The 15,132-nt window shown below is 33.3% G+C and overlaps 1 protein-coding gene across 1 annotated transcript in view; it reads right to left on the bottom strand.

Annotated features, from left to right (window-relative positions):
• Positions 1-14,864, bottom strand: part of LOC114329106 (uncharacterized) — a 96,661-nt gene extending 81,797 nt beyond the window's left edge. The window contains exon 1 of the mRNA XM_050659571.1: positions 14,685-14,864. The gene's annotated coding sequence lies outside the window, so the exon portion shown is untranslated. The remainder of the gene's footprint in view (positions 1-14,684) is intronic.
• Between the last annotated feature and the right edge of the window lie 268 nt (positions 14,865-15,132).

Consider the following 15,132-nt stretch of genomic DNA (forward strand, 5'->3'; position numbering starts at 1 on the left):
ACCCTAATCTTTTTTATCAATTGTTATTTTAAACAATTTGTTCAAATCAGTCTATTGGACAATATTACATATGCCATACTTCAGTATTACCTTCCGTTTTCCTTGCTAGTGTCAATCGTTTGTTGGTCTCTTTAGATCGCGGTAAAAAGTTGAAGCTTATCACATTTCTTCTTACAAGAGATGTAAATTCAAGTAGTTCACCTAGATTCCTTTTCTAGCATATCGTGTTTTGTCGAATGACACAAATTTTCTCCGGTTATTTCGTTTCAGTACCCAATTGTTCTATCGAAACAATGCACTTGATTCTGTTCGAGTACGAACTCAACAACATCTCACGATCTTACATAAATAAAATCTCCGTACGCATTCTACGATTCGGATACGGCTACAATAACGATCCAACTTTCTCTCCTCTTAGCAATTCTTTAAGATTTAATTTTTAATTCTATTCCGTGGTGAACACCGTTAGGATAACAATCGTTTATTTATATAAGAGAGCTGTTATTAAAATAATAAAGCGACCGTTGAGAATATTGTTTATAACTATACAATAAATGTTTAGTTTCGATGAATAAATAAATATTTTCTTGTAATGCAGTTATTGTTATACGTAATACAAACCCACTTATTAGAATATCGGTTCTAGAAATATTCCGGTTTAAGGATTAGAAACTAAAGGAAATGCTCTCTGGTTTAACAGGGTGTTCTTCTTGCAGTACCGTCTCCTATCGGAGGTTGGCTACCATCACAGCAATCTTAACTTTGTTGGCTGCAGCTCTGAACAACTACTGTATTGAACTGCACCCATACCACTCCCTTAAATTTCGCAACCAGGAAATCCTCCTACGTCCCACATTTCTCTTTCCCGAGATTTTTCCTTGGATTATGAGTTTGCAGAGAGTACTTTTATCCTCTCATTATGTGGCCTAGATATTCCAGTTTTTTCGTTTGTATGGTTTTTATGACTTCGCATTCCTTCCCCATCTTCAGCAAAACATCTTGATTTGTTACTATTTCTGTCCATGGTATTTTCCACATTCTCCTGTAGCACCACACCTCGAATGCCTCAATGTTTTTGATGTTTATCTTTTTCAGTGTCCAAGCTTTCATGCCGTACAGCAGAACGGAGAAAACATAGCACCTTAACATTCTCGTTCTTAAGTTTATATTTATATCCCGGCTGCATAGGAACTTTTTCATTTTGACAAACGATTGTCTCGCTATCTCTATTCGCCTCTTGATTTCTCTTGTCTGGTCATTAGTATCAGTGAACCAAACCTCTAAATATTTGTAGGACGTAACTCTTTGAACTGGCTGATTATTTATGGTTAAATTCACATTGATGTATAGCTTCTTTGTTACAATCATGAATTTAGTCTTTTTGATGTTCAGTTTTAGACCATACTTATGGGTATGAGTGTTTATGTTTTCCATCAAATACTGTAAATTTGCTAGATTATCTGTTACTATTAGCGTGTCATCAGCGTATCGTATATTGTTAATTAACTCTCCGTTAATGTTCATACCAATGTTTTGCTCTAGGAGCGCTTCCTGACATATTGTTTCGCTATATACATATATTGAATAGTATTGGAGAAAGCACACAACCCTGACGCACACCTCAACGAATCTCACAGGAGTCTCACAGGAATCTCACAGGAATCTCTCTCTAACAGGGTCTGTCAGGTGAAAAATACCTACTGAATTACTTTGTTATGAGCAGCAATTCGAACTTCGCCTTCCCCCGAAACATCCACAGATCATAAAGTGCTTTTTGGTACTTACACAGGAACTTAGGTGTTTGCAAGTGAACCATGTCATTCTTAAATTTGAAGAGAAAGGATCTTACTTTAAGAGAAAATGAAATACGCAAAACAATGCAAGTGAAGTCAAATCGAAATTGTTAAAAAGTTTGGGATTCCACAAGCTCAGGTGAGTAAACTATTAAAAAAATGAAGAGAATTGCTTCCATCTTTCTCCATCTTTGCCTGTCACTGCTTTTATGTCATTTACTTTTCTCTTTTGAGGTTTTCCCATTCTTCTTGGTCTCCATTCTAGGATTCTTTGTGTCTAGCTGTTATCTTTAGCAATAAAATCCAGAACTTAGTAAATATGATAAAGAGAAACGAGCTGGGGAACCTCTGATATCCATACACCAATACATAAAAAACGAAGCAAATAAAATACGCCAAACTTTAGAGAAATTGTCCTACGGAATACAGTATATAGAATAGCAGAAAACTTTAAATCCAGCCCACCTGCTATGAACATGAGGTATCTCTGCATGCGTTGTTTATAGATTTTAAACATGTATATGGTTTTGTACAGACGAAGACGAAGACGTTTTATACAGAAGTAAAGGAAAAATGTAAAGAGAAGAAAAAAGCTTACCTAAAATACATGTCAACTAAAACACAAGAGGCAAACGATAATTATAAAACTATAAGAAACGAAACACATGCAGTCGTAAGAAGAATAAAAATGATCATTGGGAACGTTTTTCGAAAGAAATGAAACATGATTTTTATGGTCTCCAAAAGGAAATATGGCACTTTATAGGAGGTCAAAGAACGGAGGTAAAGGAACTAATAGAACCAAAACACATAGAAAAGAATACATGGATTGACTATCTAAAAAAGCTCAATGCAGAGGAAGAACAAATGATGGTAGAACCGGAAACACCAGAAATTACCACAAATGAAGATGTTAATATAAGTGCACAGGAAGTACGAAAAACACTCGAAAAGCTGAAGAACAGAAAAGCTGCAGGTAAGGATGGAATACCAAACGAATTACTGAAATATTGTGGAGCAGCAATGACAGAACAATTAACAACATTAATTAACAAAATCATAAAACACAATAAAATACCGGAAGGATGGAAAACGAGCGAACTAATTCTACTTTTCAAAAAAAGAGATAAAAAGCAGCCAGAAAACTACAGAGGTATCAACTTGTTAAATACTACCCTAAAACTTACAACTTAAATTTTACAAGACCTAATGAATCAGAGGATAAGTTTAGCAGATGAACAACAGGGTTTTCGTACTGGAAGATCGTGTACAGATGCAATATTCGTCATAAAGCAAATTACTGAGAAATCACTAGAGCATAATCGACCAGCATTTCTATGTCTGATTTACTTGAAGAAAGCATTTGGCAGAGTAAGACTCAAAGATGTAATCCATCTTCTGTATAATAGAGAAGTCCCTCTAGATATCATAAAAACTATTGAAAACATCTACCAAAACAACAAATTGGAAGTCAGAATAGATGGACAACTTACAGAACCTATAGATATAGGCAGCGGAATAAGACAGGGAGACTCATTGAGTCCTATGCTCTTCAATTTAATCATGGATGAAATCATCAAAAACGTCTACAAAGGACGAGGATATAGAATGGGAAACAAAGAAGTAAAAATACTCTGCTACGCAGATGACGCAATATTGATAGCCCAAGATGAAGATAGTCTGCAAAGATTAGTCCACAGATTTAAAATAAGAGCAAAAGAATTCAATATGACAATTTCTTTTCAGAAAACCAAAACAATAGTAATCAGTAAAGAACCAATCAGATGTAAAATAGAAATTGATGGTATCAGTATTGAACAAGTAATGGAAATAAAATACCTCGGAATTACATTGTCAAGTTACGGAGACCTGGACAAAGAAGTGAGAAATCAAGTACACAGAGCAAATAGACTGGCAGGATGCCTTAATAACACTATATGGCGAAAGATGGGAGAGGAAAATGCTCAGAGCTATATATAGAGGCAAAAACACGGCGGAAAATCGGATGCGACGAACAAGCAGTGAACAAGAGGAACAGTATAACGAACCAAGCATCAGTCGCTTCATAAAGGCACAGAAAGTTAAATTGATGGGGTATGTGATGAGAATGGACAGGAAAGGATGCCAAAGATGATCATAAAACGGGTTCCAATCACAAAAAGAATGAAAGGACGACCCATACAAAGATCCTTTGAGATCGTACAGGAAGATCTGAGGAAAGAAGGAATTGATGGTTGGGAAGAAAGAAAAACAAAGAGGGATGAATTTAAGAGAACAATAAGTCACTTTAGTAGACAAGGAGCATGATTGGACAAGAATCCATCCCACTTGATACAAGTTTATAATATATAGGTAATACATTATGGTATTTTAATGGTTAATAATTATAGTATTTTAGCCCTAGACCTTCAAGGCTAAATAACAAAACATAAAAGTAAGGTATTTTTTCGAATGATTTTTATTGTTCACATACGTAATAATACAACATTGAATATATGGGAAACATGTTTTAAAATCAGTTTGCTTGTATAGTTTTTTCAAGTGAGCGTAATCTACCGTTACACGTATCTACTGGTCGATCCAACCCAATAATAGCAAAACTTGCGCAACAAGGCCGCCCAAACAAAAATCTCAACTGACCATGTGCCTACCCGACCGTACAGCATTGAAATTTAAGCACCGATACCACAGTACTAACGTGAAAAACAAATTATATGACAAATAACATAAATTCAAGGTAAATAAAGTGCATGACAAAGCGCTAGGTTCTTTAGAATCGACACACCTTAATATCATGGAATGCTGTGGACAATTGATATTCTAAGTCAAGTTTTTTGAATTGTTTACCAGGAAATAATAATAGATATTTGTCGATGTAACAGTCGAGCGCAAGTTCCATATGTAATGCTAATGAGATATGAGTACCAGTTTTCGATGTATGTACAATGAGTCACGCATGGCATTAACTGAGGTGTTACGGCGATTTGGTACTGTTCTGAGTAGATTCAAATCTCTCCTCATTTGTTACTATCGTAAAATTTAATGAATGTTATATCGTTTTTTTTTGGTATTATTTCTAGTCAGTTTTGGTCGTGGTAACTGTGTCAGCTACTCATGAAAGGTACTCTTTTTTTGCTTCTATGTATGTATATGATATGCTACGTGTATCCTACAGACACAGGACATAAACAAAAACGAAATTAAAATGAAGAACGGATTGAGCTAACATTGAACTAAGTAAAGAATTCCATAAGAACTCTAAAGAACTTTTATTCAGATAATAATTATTTCATTCTAATTTCTGTTGATTTTATTCATTTGTTAACTTTCTGTTTTACTATTTTTCTTTTAAAAATAGTTGGCCCTCAAATCTTCTATCAACTACATATTGTGTCTACTCTTTCACTTATTTTGATTCTTTTCCTACCAACTTAACCATAGACATATAATTTTTCGATTCCCCCTTGTTGAATGGAACTTCCTGAAGCCTCGTGGTACCACATGGGATAACAACACCATGAAATATAACTGCAGCTGCTTTTCAAAAGACAAAGTGTCATGAATGTTCATAAATCTGAACGAAATACCAGATGAATGCTCTGCATCTTCAATGTAATGTAAAGGTATAGGAATACCAATCCGAAACTATATTTACACACTAAATTTTGCAGATGACCACGTGATAACGGCTCAAGATGTAGAAGATCTATCCTATATGCTTCGAAAACTAGAATAAGAATACACAAAACCACTGGAAGTAAACCTAGAAAAGAGCGAAGCTTAACAACAAAACAAGAATCGGTAAAAAACTTGGGAATTGAAGGAGATATAGAAATTAACGGCACTGAAAAATTCAAATACGTAAGATTGATACTCCATAAAGGTACAAAAGAGAGCCAGAAAATTAGCACAGACAAGAGCAAGTATCAAACAAATGAACGTGCTTCTATTGGATAGACAGATTACCAGAAATACAAAGAAGAAAATAGATACCAACACCTTGGTACTTAGTGTAATGATTTTCGGAGCAGATAATGGGATAATAAACAAACGAAACAGGTCCAAAATTACAGCAACAGAAATGAAGTTGCAAATAGACTTACAGGATGCCTTAATAAACACTATATTATGACAAAACCATGTAAAACCAATTCGCGGTGTGCAAGTACTTGGAAGGGAAACGAGAAACGACCGTGCGCGAGTCGCGGAGAAATATTGCAACTATCTTAAATAATTCATATTGTCAAATTGACGTATATTTCATACCTTCTGTCATTGAAGCAGAAAAATTAAATATTGCTCCACAATATTGATATGATATGCAATTATTATATAAAGGTAAATTTAATTAATTGTATTTTGCTTGCAGTATTGCATTTTAATAACTAATTTTATTTACTACATACAATGGTTTACGTTTTCATAACATAACCTGAATCTTATTTTTTCTTCCTATTAATTTTTTGGACTATGGCCTTGACAATTATCCAGTAACCAGGACTAATATAATTGGCCAATATAATTAAACGTGCGAATAAAAGTACAGAGCGTAGAAATAGGGGTCGCTTTGCCGAACTTGCACGGTCCCAATAATAACATATGACATATGCATCAAAAACAAGATGATGCATAGGTATATCATTATTGAGCCACAGCCACAACACAAAGACTACTGGAAACAACAGAAATGAGAGTACTGAGAAGAATTAATGGAAATACGCTGAGAGATAGTGTATAAACGCATTTTCTTCTAAATAGAAAAAAAGAATGGAATAGCACATAAGCAGAATGGAAAGAAACATTATGGTCAAAATATTAAGAGATAAATCACCAATCGGTAGAAGAAGTATCGGCCGACATGACAGCGCAAAAAATGGAGTGACAACCGTCCATAGAGGTATCAATCCGCCAGTGAACCAGCAGAATTTCTTATAAAGAGGAAAAGGAAAAAGATGAAGAAATGATGTTCATGAAAAAAATACTAAGCTCAGGTTAGCTCATGCCCTTATTTTTCCCTTTGCTACATACGCAGCTAAAACATGGACTCTAAAAATCGATAGAACCAACTATGGAACTATGGGGACTATGGAATTATTGTTAATAAAAGAAAAGGTAGAGGGCCAAAGATCACGAGGAAGATCTCCAACAATTTGCAGACTAAATGAGGACTCTGGTAGAAAAATCCCTAGATAAAATCATCTGGCACATGATTTAAGTCAATGGAAACAGCAAGTTAACAATATTTAGAGTGTCTCCATGCCCTGTCAAGGAATGAGCGGGAAGAGGAGAAGATTATAGAAAATGCTGTAGATAGTATATACAAATAAAAGCTAACAAACAAGGATGTTTTACAAAAGATGTGCAAGAATGTGAAATAATAATCAGAAAATTAAAATACCGGTACCGTAGAGACAACAGTATTGATAATATAGAGAGAAATAAATGAAGAAAGGAACGTTAGAAAAATGAAAATTTCGTAGTAAAATAATCAGTTATATAATATAATATTCGATAAAACGAAGGCTTATAAAAAAGACTAGTGAAGATCATCGTTAGATTCTGAGGAAATCAATATTAGGGGAGTGCATATAGATTTTCACTTCGGAAAAAATCAAACAAGATAGAACTTTTTGTAATTTCATTAAGAAATGTTTAATTAACAACATATCAAAAAGTTCTACTCGAGAAGTGGGTGCTTCAGCTTTTATTAAACAAATGAACTACGAAATTAGATGTTTTTTAAAATAACTCCGAAAATATAAATTTTAGAAAAAAAACTCACCTGACCATTGAAAAATTCAAAAAATTTTACAAAAAAACCGTACATAAAGAATTTTCTAAAATTAAATCTGTATCTTCTATAATTTTTTATTTATAACGCTAAAGTCACCATTCTCACAAACATTGGCGCACTGTAAACTAACGTACGGCGAAGTGCACGGTTGAGTTATTTTAATGTAATTCTTTAACTAATGGATCAAATGAAATTTTATAAATTGAACATGAAAGAAGAATAATTAAGCTATCTTATGGTTGTAATAGAAAGAAATAAAATGTATGGGCATAAGTACGGTGTGGGCGGAAAGTGAGCCTTACATGAATTTTGTTTAAAAATGATTTAAAAATGCCTAACTAATACAATTTTTCTTATAAAACTCTCAATTTTGCACAAGTTACCTTTCAAGCATCTTACTAAATGATGTTTCATTAAAAAAATCTCAAAAATTTAATTCAAACGATATGACGTCTCAAAAAATGTAATTTTTGAAATCTTCGTAGTTTTATAGAATTACCACCACTTGACGATATTACTCAAGTTTGAACAAATCTATTACAATTTTATAAGTGCTTTTTTAAAGTTTAGGATGTAATCTTTAAAACGCACTAAATAATTTTACTTTAGAAATGAAATAAACTATTTCTTTTTAAGAAAATTAAGAAAGATAACAAAAATGTAATACAAAAACCGAAAATTACTAGTTAAAAAAATGTTTATACAAAGTGATCAAAACTTTTTTCTGTAAAACTTACCTAAAATACATTTAATAATAAGCTTCAACAATAATAAATGTTCAGCAAAAAAAATTTTTTTTTAGCTTATATACAGTATGTCTGCTTAAATTGGTACCTATTGATAACTTTTTTATTATCAGTTTTACGAAAAAAAGTTATTCCTTATAAAATACTCTGCATCTTATATAATCTAAGATGATAAGCAAATATCAAATTTAATTAATTTACTAGTTAAAAAAATGTTTATACAAAGTGATCAAAACTTTTTTCTGTAAAACTTACCTAAAATACATTTAATAATAAGCTTCAACAATAATAAATGTTCAGCAAAAAAAATTTTTTTTTAGCTTATATACAGTATGTCTGCTTAAATTGGTACCTATTGATAACTTTTTTATTATCAGTTTTACGAAAAAAAGTTATTCCTTATAAAATACTCTGCATCTTATATAATCTAAGATGATAAGCAAATATCAAATTTAATTAATGTTATACGAGGTATGTCAAAAAATATTAATTTCACTCAAGAGTAAAGTACCTTTACATTTCACAATATCGAAAATTGTTATAAAGAAAATTTGTTTGGAATTAAAAAGTTTGTTTTAGTGTTCAATTACATCCTTCTAATTAAAATATTATGAATAATAAAGGCACTTAACTCTTAAGAAAAATTCATATTTTTTACATACCTCGTATAAAATTAAAAAAGTGTGATATCTGATGGTTGTATCTTAGATTTTATACCAGGAAGAGCATTTTATGAAGAATAACTTTTTTCGTAAAAGTGATAATAAAATAGTTATCATAATTGTAATAAAATGATGATGAGTATCCGTAATTTGAGGAAAAATTGAAAATTTTTTTTTTTCGATTAGAATGATGTAATTGTGTATTTAGACATAGTTTATAATTTCAAACAACTTTTCATAATAGCATTTTTTGATATTTTGGAATATAAAGGTACTTTACTCTTTAACGAAATTCATATTTTTGACATGACTCGTATAAAATTGATAAACTTTGATATCTGATGGTTCAGTTTTAGATTTTTGACTATCCAGAGCATTTTATTAAGAATGACTTTTTTTTCCTAAAATTGATAATAAAAAAGTTTTCCATGTGGTTCCTAGCTACGCAGACACACTGTATAAGAGCTTCTGTATACGAATTTTCAAATTGCAATGCCATATTCGGATTCAGCATAACCAAAAACAAAATAGAAACATATTTGATCAAAGTAAAATGATGAATTTAACGATATTTTTAAAATTATTTATACAAAACAATTGTTATTGTTTAAACAATTAATAAACAATTAGCGGCCAAATATGCGAGTAGAACTTTTTACTTTAACATGTATATATAAACTAACAAAAAAAGTTTTACAGAAATATAAGCTTGTTTGAATTTTTCCGAAACAATGCATGTTTTCGTTCTAATTGCACTCCACTATATATAAGATTCACAGGTTGACGAGAGCAAAAAAAAAACAACTGGTGAGAGAACAAAAACCATTATAGAGAAACATATTAGTTTTTCTATTTGTAATAAAGTCCCTTATTTTAACCTTCCTTAAAAAATGCAAAACGCAGTGTACGACCTCCGCCAAAAAAGGAGCTATGAGAAGAAAGAGAATAGGTAGTAACAAATCAAACTTATTCAACTCTCAATTCAAACTTATTTGCATTCTAATTTTAAGAAACAATCTAGAGTTTCGTATATTAATTTGTTCCGTCTAGTTAATATGGATGATTTCGCAATATTTTACAAGTAAGAGTTGTATTGTTACCCGTGCGCACCAGTTTCAATTAACTGGGCATTAACAATAGCTAAACACTAAAAAAAATGCTACTAATGTTTCGTTGGTAATCGCTTTTTAATTCAAAGCTTAAATGTAAATTTAGATAGCAGTTAACAAGAAAGCAATATAATTATAATTGACTTAACATATTGGTTTCCAAGTAATCGTTTCAATGGATAATTTATACTCTACAAAAGGAAAACAGTAAAACTAACAAATTAAATTGGTGTAAACACAGATTTACAGCATTGTATGTCTTTCAATTTCCGATCTAGAGCAATCTCTATCATAAATTTTTTCGAAACTGTGGCGTCGACCATTCGTTGTATAAGACCAAACCAGATTAACGGTTTGTCTTTTTTATCAGTTATCGTCTGTCTTACTTTCATCTCTCTCTAGTCATTTCCTCGTTACTATGGCTTGCATCTTGCCAAAGGCTTTCTGCGCTTTTCCTTTTCGATCTTCAACGTTTCCCGAAATTACAAGTCTTTCAAGATTATGATTATTTCTTCCTACAAAATGTCCGAAAATCTGTAAGAAGCTTCTGTACTGTTTAAATTATCACATCATCTCTGCCTTGGTATTCCAACACTTCTTCAACCATTCGGTGATTTGACTCCTGTTATCATTATTCTATCTTTTGCCATTCTGTCATGTTTATAAACTTTAATAGATTAACAGGCATCTCGTCCGGACCAGGAGCATTTCCGTTTTTCATAATCTTGAGCCCATAGAGTACCTCTTATTTTTATCATTGGTATGCTGTCTGGTTGTTCTGATTTTGTTGGACCGAGTCTTTCATCTTGAAAGAAACATTCTAGATATTCTTTCAAAGTTGATATTTTTGTTTTGTTGTCTGCTGCTGTGCGTTGCCTCGGTTAGTTTATTTCGGTGACTGCGTTTGTAGCTTCCGATGATTTCTCTATTCATCTTGTGTATGATAAACAAGTCGTCTAATTCTTGTAGATTTTCTATTTCACAGCATTTCATCGTTCAACCAATTTTCCTCTGAATCCCTTATTTTCTTTTGTATTTCTTCGTGTATCTTGTTCTGTCTACAGTTTTCAGGATCCTTCTGTTTTCCATTAACTTAAATATTTCATCGGTGATCCAGTCTTTTTTGCTTTTCTGGTAATTATTATTACGTTAATTTTTTCTTATTTGTAACATAGTGTCTTCTAAGTTCTTCCATTGTATCAGTTGTATCAGTTGGTCCTTGATTTGTCCTCTTTTCTATGATAAATCTTGTTTCCCTGTTTCTTGGTATGAAAGTATGGATGTTGCGTCTATTTTTGCTCTGTTTAGGTTGCTCTGTTTAGCTTTAGTTTAGATTTTGCTCTGTCTAGATAGAAATGTTGACAAATCAGCATTTGTGTGTTTGCCAAAGAAAGTGAATGCCAAAGAATGCAGTGACTACCGAACCATAAGTTTAATGTCACATACCTTGAAAATTCTGCTGAAAATTATCCACGCCAGAATACACTCTAAACTGGAGCTGGATATTAGTGACACTCAATATGGGTTCCGCAATGGTATGGGTACCAGAGAGGCATTATTCTCCTTCAACGTGCTGACACAGAGATGTTTGAATATTAACCGTTCTTTTTACGTCTGATTTATAGACTACAATAAAGCTTTTGATAAACTAAAACATGATCGACTGATGGAAATTCTGAAAACTAAAAACCTAGATGAAAGAGATTTAAGACTAAAAGCACACCTCTATTAAAATCAGCGAGCAATAGTAAGAATTGAAAAAGAAACATCTGAAGAAATGGAAATAAAGAGAGGAGTCCGGCAAGGCTGTATACTATCACCTCTATTATTTAACGCTTATTCTGAATAGATAATGCGAGAAATTCTAGGATGAAACAGTCGGCATAAGAGTAAATGGAGTTTTAGTTAACAACATCAGATATGCAGATGATACAGTAATAATAGCGGATAGTTTACAAGACCTGCAATGACTCATGAGTAAAACAGTAAGGTGTAGTAGGGAGTACGGACTCTCTCTCAATATCAAAAAGACGAAGTTTATGAAAATTAGTAAAAACAACCATAATACTAACGAAATCTTGATAGTAGAAGGCCAGCAGATCGAAAGAGTAAAAAAGTACACTTACCTAGGAACACTTATAACAGAAAATAATGACTACACTGCAGAAATCAAAGTCAGAATCGAAAAAGCACGTTCTAATTTTATGAAAATGAAAAAGGTCCTATGTAGCAAAGATTTAACATTAGCTCTTAAAGTACGCCTAACAAAATGTTACGTATACAGTGTTCTATACTATGGAGTGGAATCATGGACGTTAAATGTAGAGACAATGAGACGACTTAACGCCTTTGAAATGTGGACCTATAAAAGGATTATGAGGGTTTCCTGGGTAGATCGAGTTACGAACAACGAAGTACTAAGAAGAATAGGTAAAGAGAAGGAAATTGAACTTACAATTAAAGATAGAAAACTACAGTATCTCGAACATGTGATGCGGGGCGAGAAGTATGGCATCCTGCGACTCATACAAGGAAAGATAGATGGCAGAAGAAACATCGGAATAAGACGAATTTCATGGCTGAAGAACCTGCGAGAATGGTTTGGATGCAGCTCAAAACAACTATTTAGAGCTGCTGCCTCAAAAATTAAAATAGCTATGATGATTGCCAACTTCCGTAGCGGAGATGGCACCTGAAGAAGAAGAAGAATATAGATCATGAATTCAACAACAACTGGGTTGTTTACTCCTACTTATATACTATTCAATACTTTTTAACATATATTTCTCTTCGGTTTGCTTAATTTGATCTAATTTTTGGGTGTATTAAATATTTAGATAGCTTGAAAATTTAACTGAGTTTAAGCACAAGGTCTTCTTCTTGAGGTGCCCAACCGTGACGAATCTTGCAGTAGCGCGGATTGTGTGGTTCTTCAACCAGGATATTCTACTTCTTCCTAGATACATATCATTCTCCAAATATTTTTCCTTGCATGATGGCTTGTAGGAGGGCATATCTTTATTCATTTCGGATAATGTGTAATACCCTACTCTACGTTCTTCTTCATTCTTTTGAGGACCTCCTTATTTGTGACTCGGTTAGTCCACAGAATATTAAGCATTCTCCGATATAGCCACATCTCAAAATACTTCCATTGTCTGCACATATCTTCGTTCCAGGTCCACGATTTAGCACCATAAAAAAACAGAGAAGGAGAAGACATATAGCATCGCAGAATTCTTATGTCTTCCTTGTTGGTCCATTCTTCATTTATTATGACAAACACCCACCAGTGAATATAATTAAACCAGTGGATAACATAACATGGACAAAGACAACAAAGTAACCAGAACTGGAGTAATTACAAAAAGAAAAATAAAGGTAAAAGGCGCAGTTAGACGGATTAGACAAAGAACAGTAAAAGGTTGGTAGATTCTAAATAGGCTAGCGGCTAGTAGACTATTCAAAATGAAGTGTCACGGTAAATACTACTAAATGCGACTGGGGCAAGAATATAATCAGACTTAACATTAGAAGAAGATACGAGGAAAATGCTCTGTTAAAAAATAATATCTCGAAATATCTTGAAAGCTTAATATCAATATCGGAGTGAATGGTAATGAGAAATGGTAGGAAATATAATTATACAGCGGAAACTGTGAATACAACGCTTCTTTTATACTGCAACAATGCTATGTTAATCCAATCATTACGAATCGGTAAATCAAGGAATCTCCCTTTCTTTCCTATGGCGCTAGAGCTCAAGTCGGGCCCTGGCCTACCCCAGCATCCGCCTCCAAGTATGCTTGTCCCTGGCTGCTCTCCTCCAGTTATCCACCCTCTTTAGTATTGGTTCTCAGGTCGTCTATCCACCTCTTCATTGGTCTGCCTACTGGTCGACTTCCCATCATAGTTCCACTAAGCGTTTTACTAGGTGTTCTGTCATTATCTCTTAATTAAGGAATTTAAGGATGGTAATTTCACTGGTTTGGGCATGTAATGAGAATGAATCATGTCCAGGTACATTTTGAAAAAAAGAGGAGAAATTGAAGGTTACCTTAATAATAGAAGAGAAAAGTGGATCTGGCTCTTGAGATGAGTGTCCTGGCGGAGAGTGATTGGAAAAACAGAAAGATATGGAGACAATAGAGGCAATAAAATTGCCAGAAACGAACGACTTTGTTAAAATATTATGGTATATTTATTAATATCTATGTTACAATTTTATAACTCTATTAAAAATACCAAAGAATATTGATCATGAAACCAGGATAAAATATCTTTAATACGTTGAAGAAAAGATAGATAACAAAGAAGCTATAAAATACTGCTTTTATAGCAGTCGTAAAATTCCTTAAATATATTACATGCCACAACTATCCCACAACTAGGACATAATGTTTTCTTGCCCTATTACCCCTGTAAAATATACTTAGATTTTAAAGAAATTAATCTATAAATCCCACTTTTATGGAACGGTATCTTCTCAACATTTTTAAAAAATTACGTAATATAATCAATCCAGTTCATTACAGCTATTTTTAGTGGTAATTTAAGCATTAAAAGTTATAAAGGCTTACCAAAAAGAGATCTGCAGTAATCCACAGCCTTTATCCTGCACTTTTCACCCCTAAAAGTAGCACAAACACCCACAAAATCACTGAAAAATCACAGTGTCCTAGCGCAAATCTCTTCGGTGGTCTGCCGTCTCTTTCGCTTTGACTCCGGACTCCGGGTTTACCTCCACCAGCTTGCTCGCTGCTGACGGTGATGGCGCTCACCTCGCTTGGTCTCAGGTGGGGTCAGTTCGCCTTCCATCGTGGACGACGTCGTCGAACGGGGCCTTCAGCGGTCGGATATTTTCAGTGGCTTACGCTTGCAGGAAAAATGTAGGAGTCTCCAAAAAATTTAGCAAACTTTACGATCGATTTTGTGAATTACCTTTTTACAAATGAAAGGCTTAATGTGAAACAATGACAAGCCTCAAAAAGGTAAAAGTGAGATATGTATTTGACTTTGAATGTTAAA

The sequence above is a fragment of the Diabrotica virgifera genome, chromosome 8 (assembly GCF_917563875.1).
Source record: "Diabrotica virgifera virgifera chromosome 8, PGI_DIABVI_V3a".
Taxonomy (NCBI): domain Eukaryota; kingdom Metazoa; phylum Arthropoda; class Insecta; order Coleoptera; family Chrysomelidae; genus Diabrotica; species Diabrotica virgifera.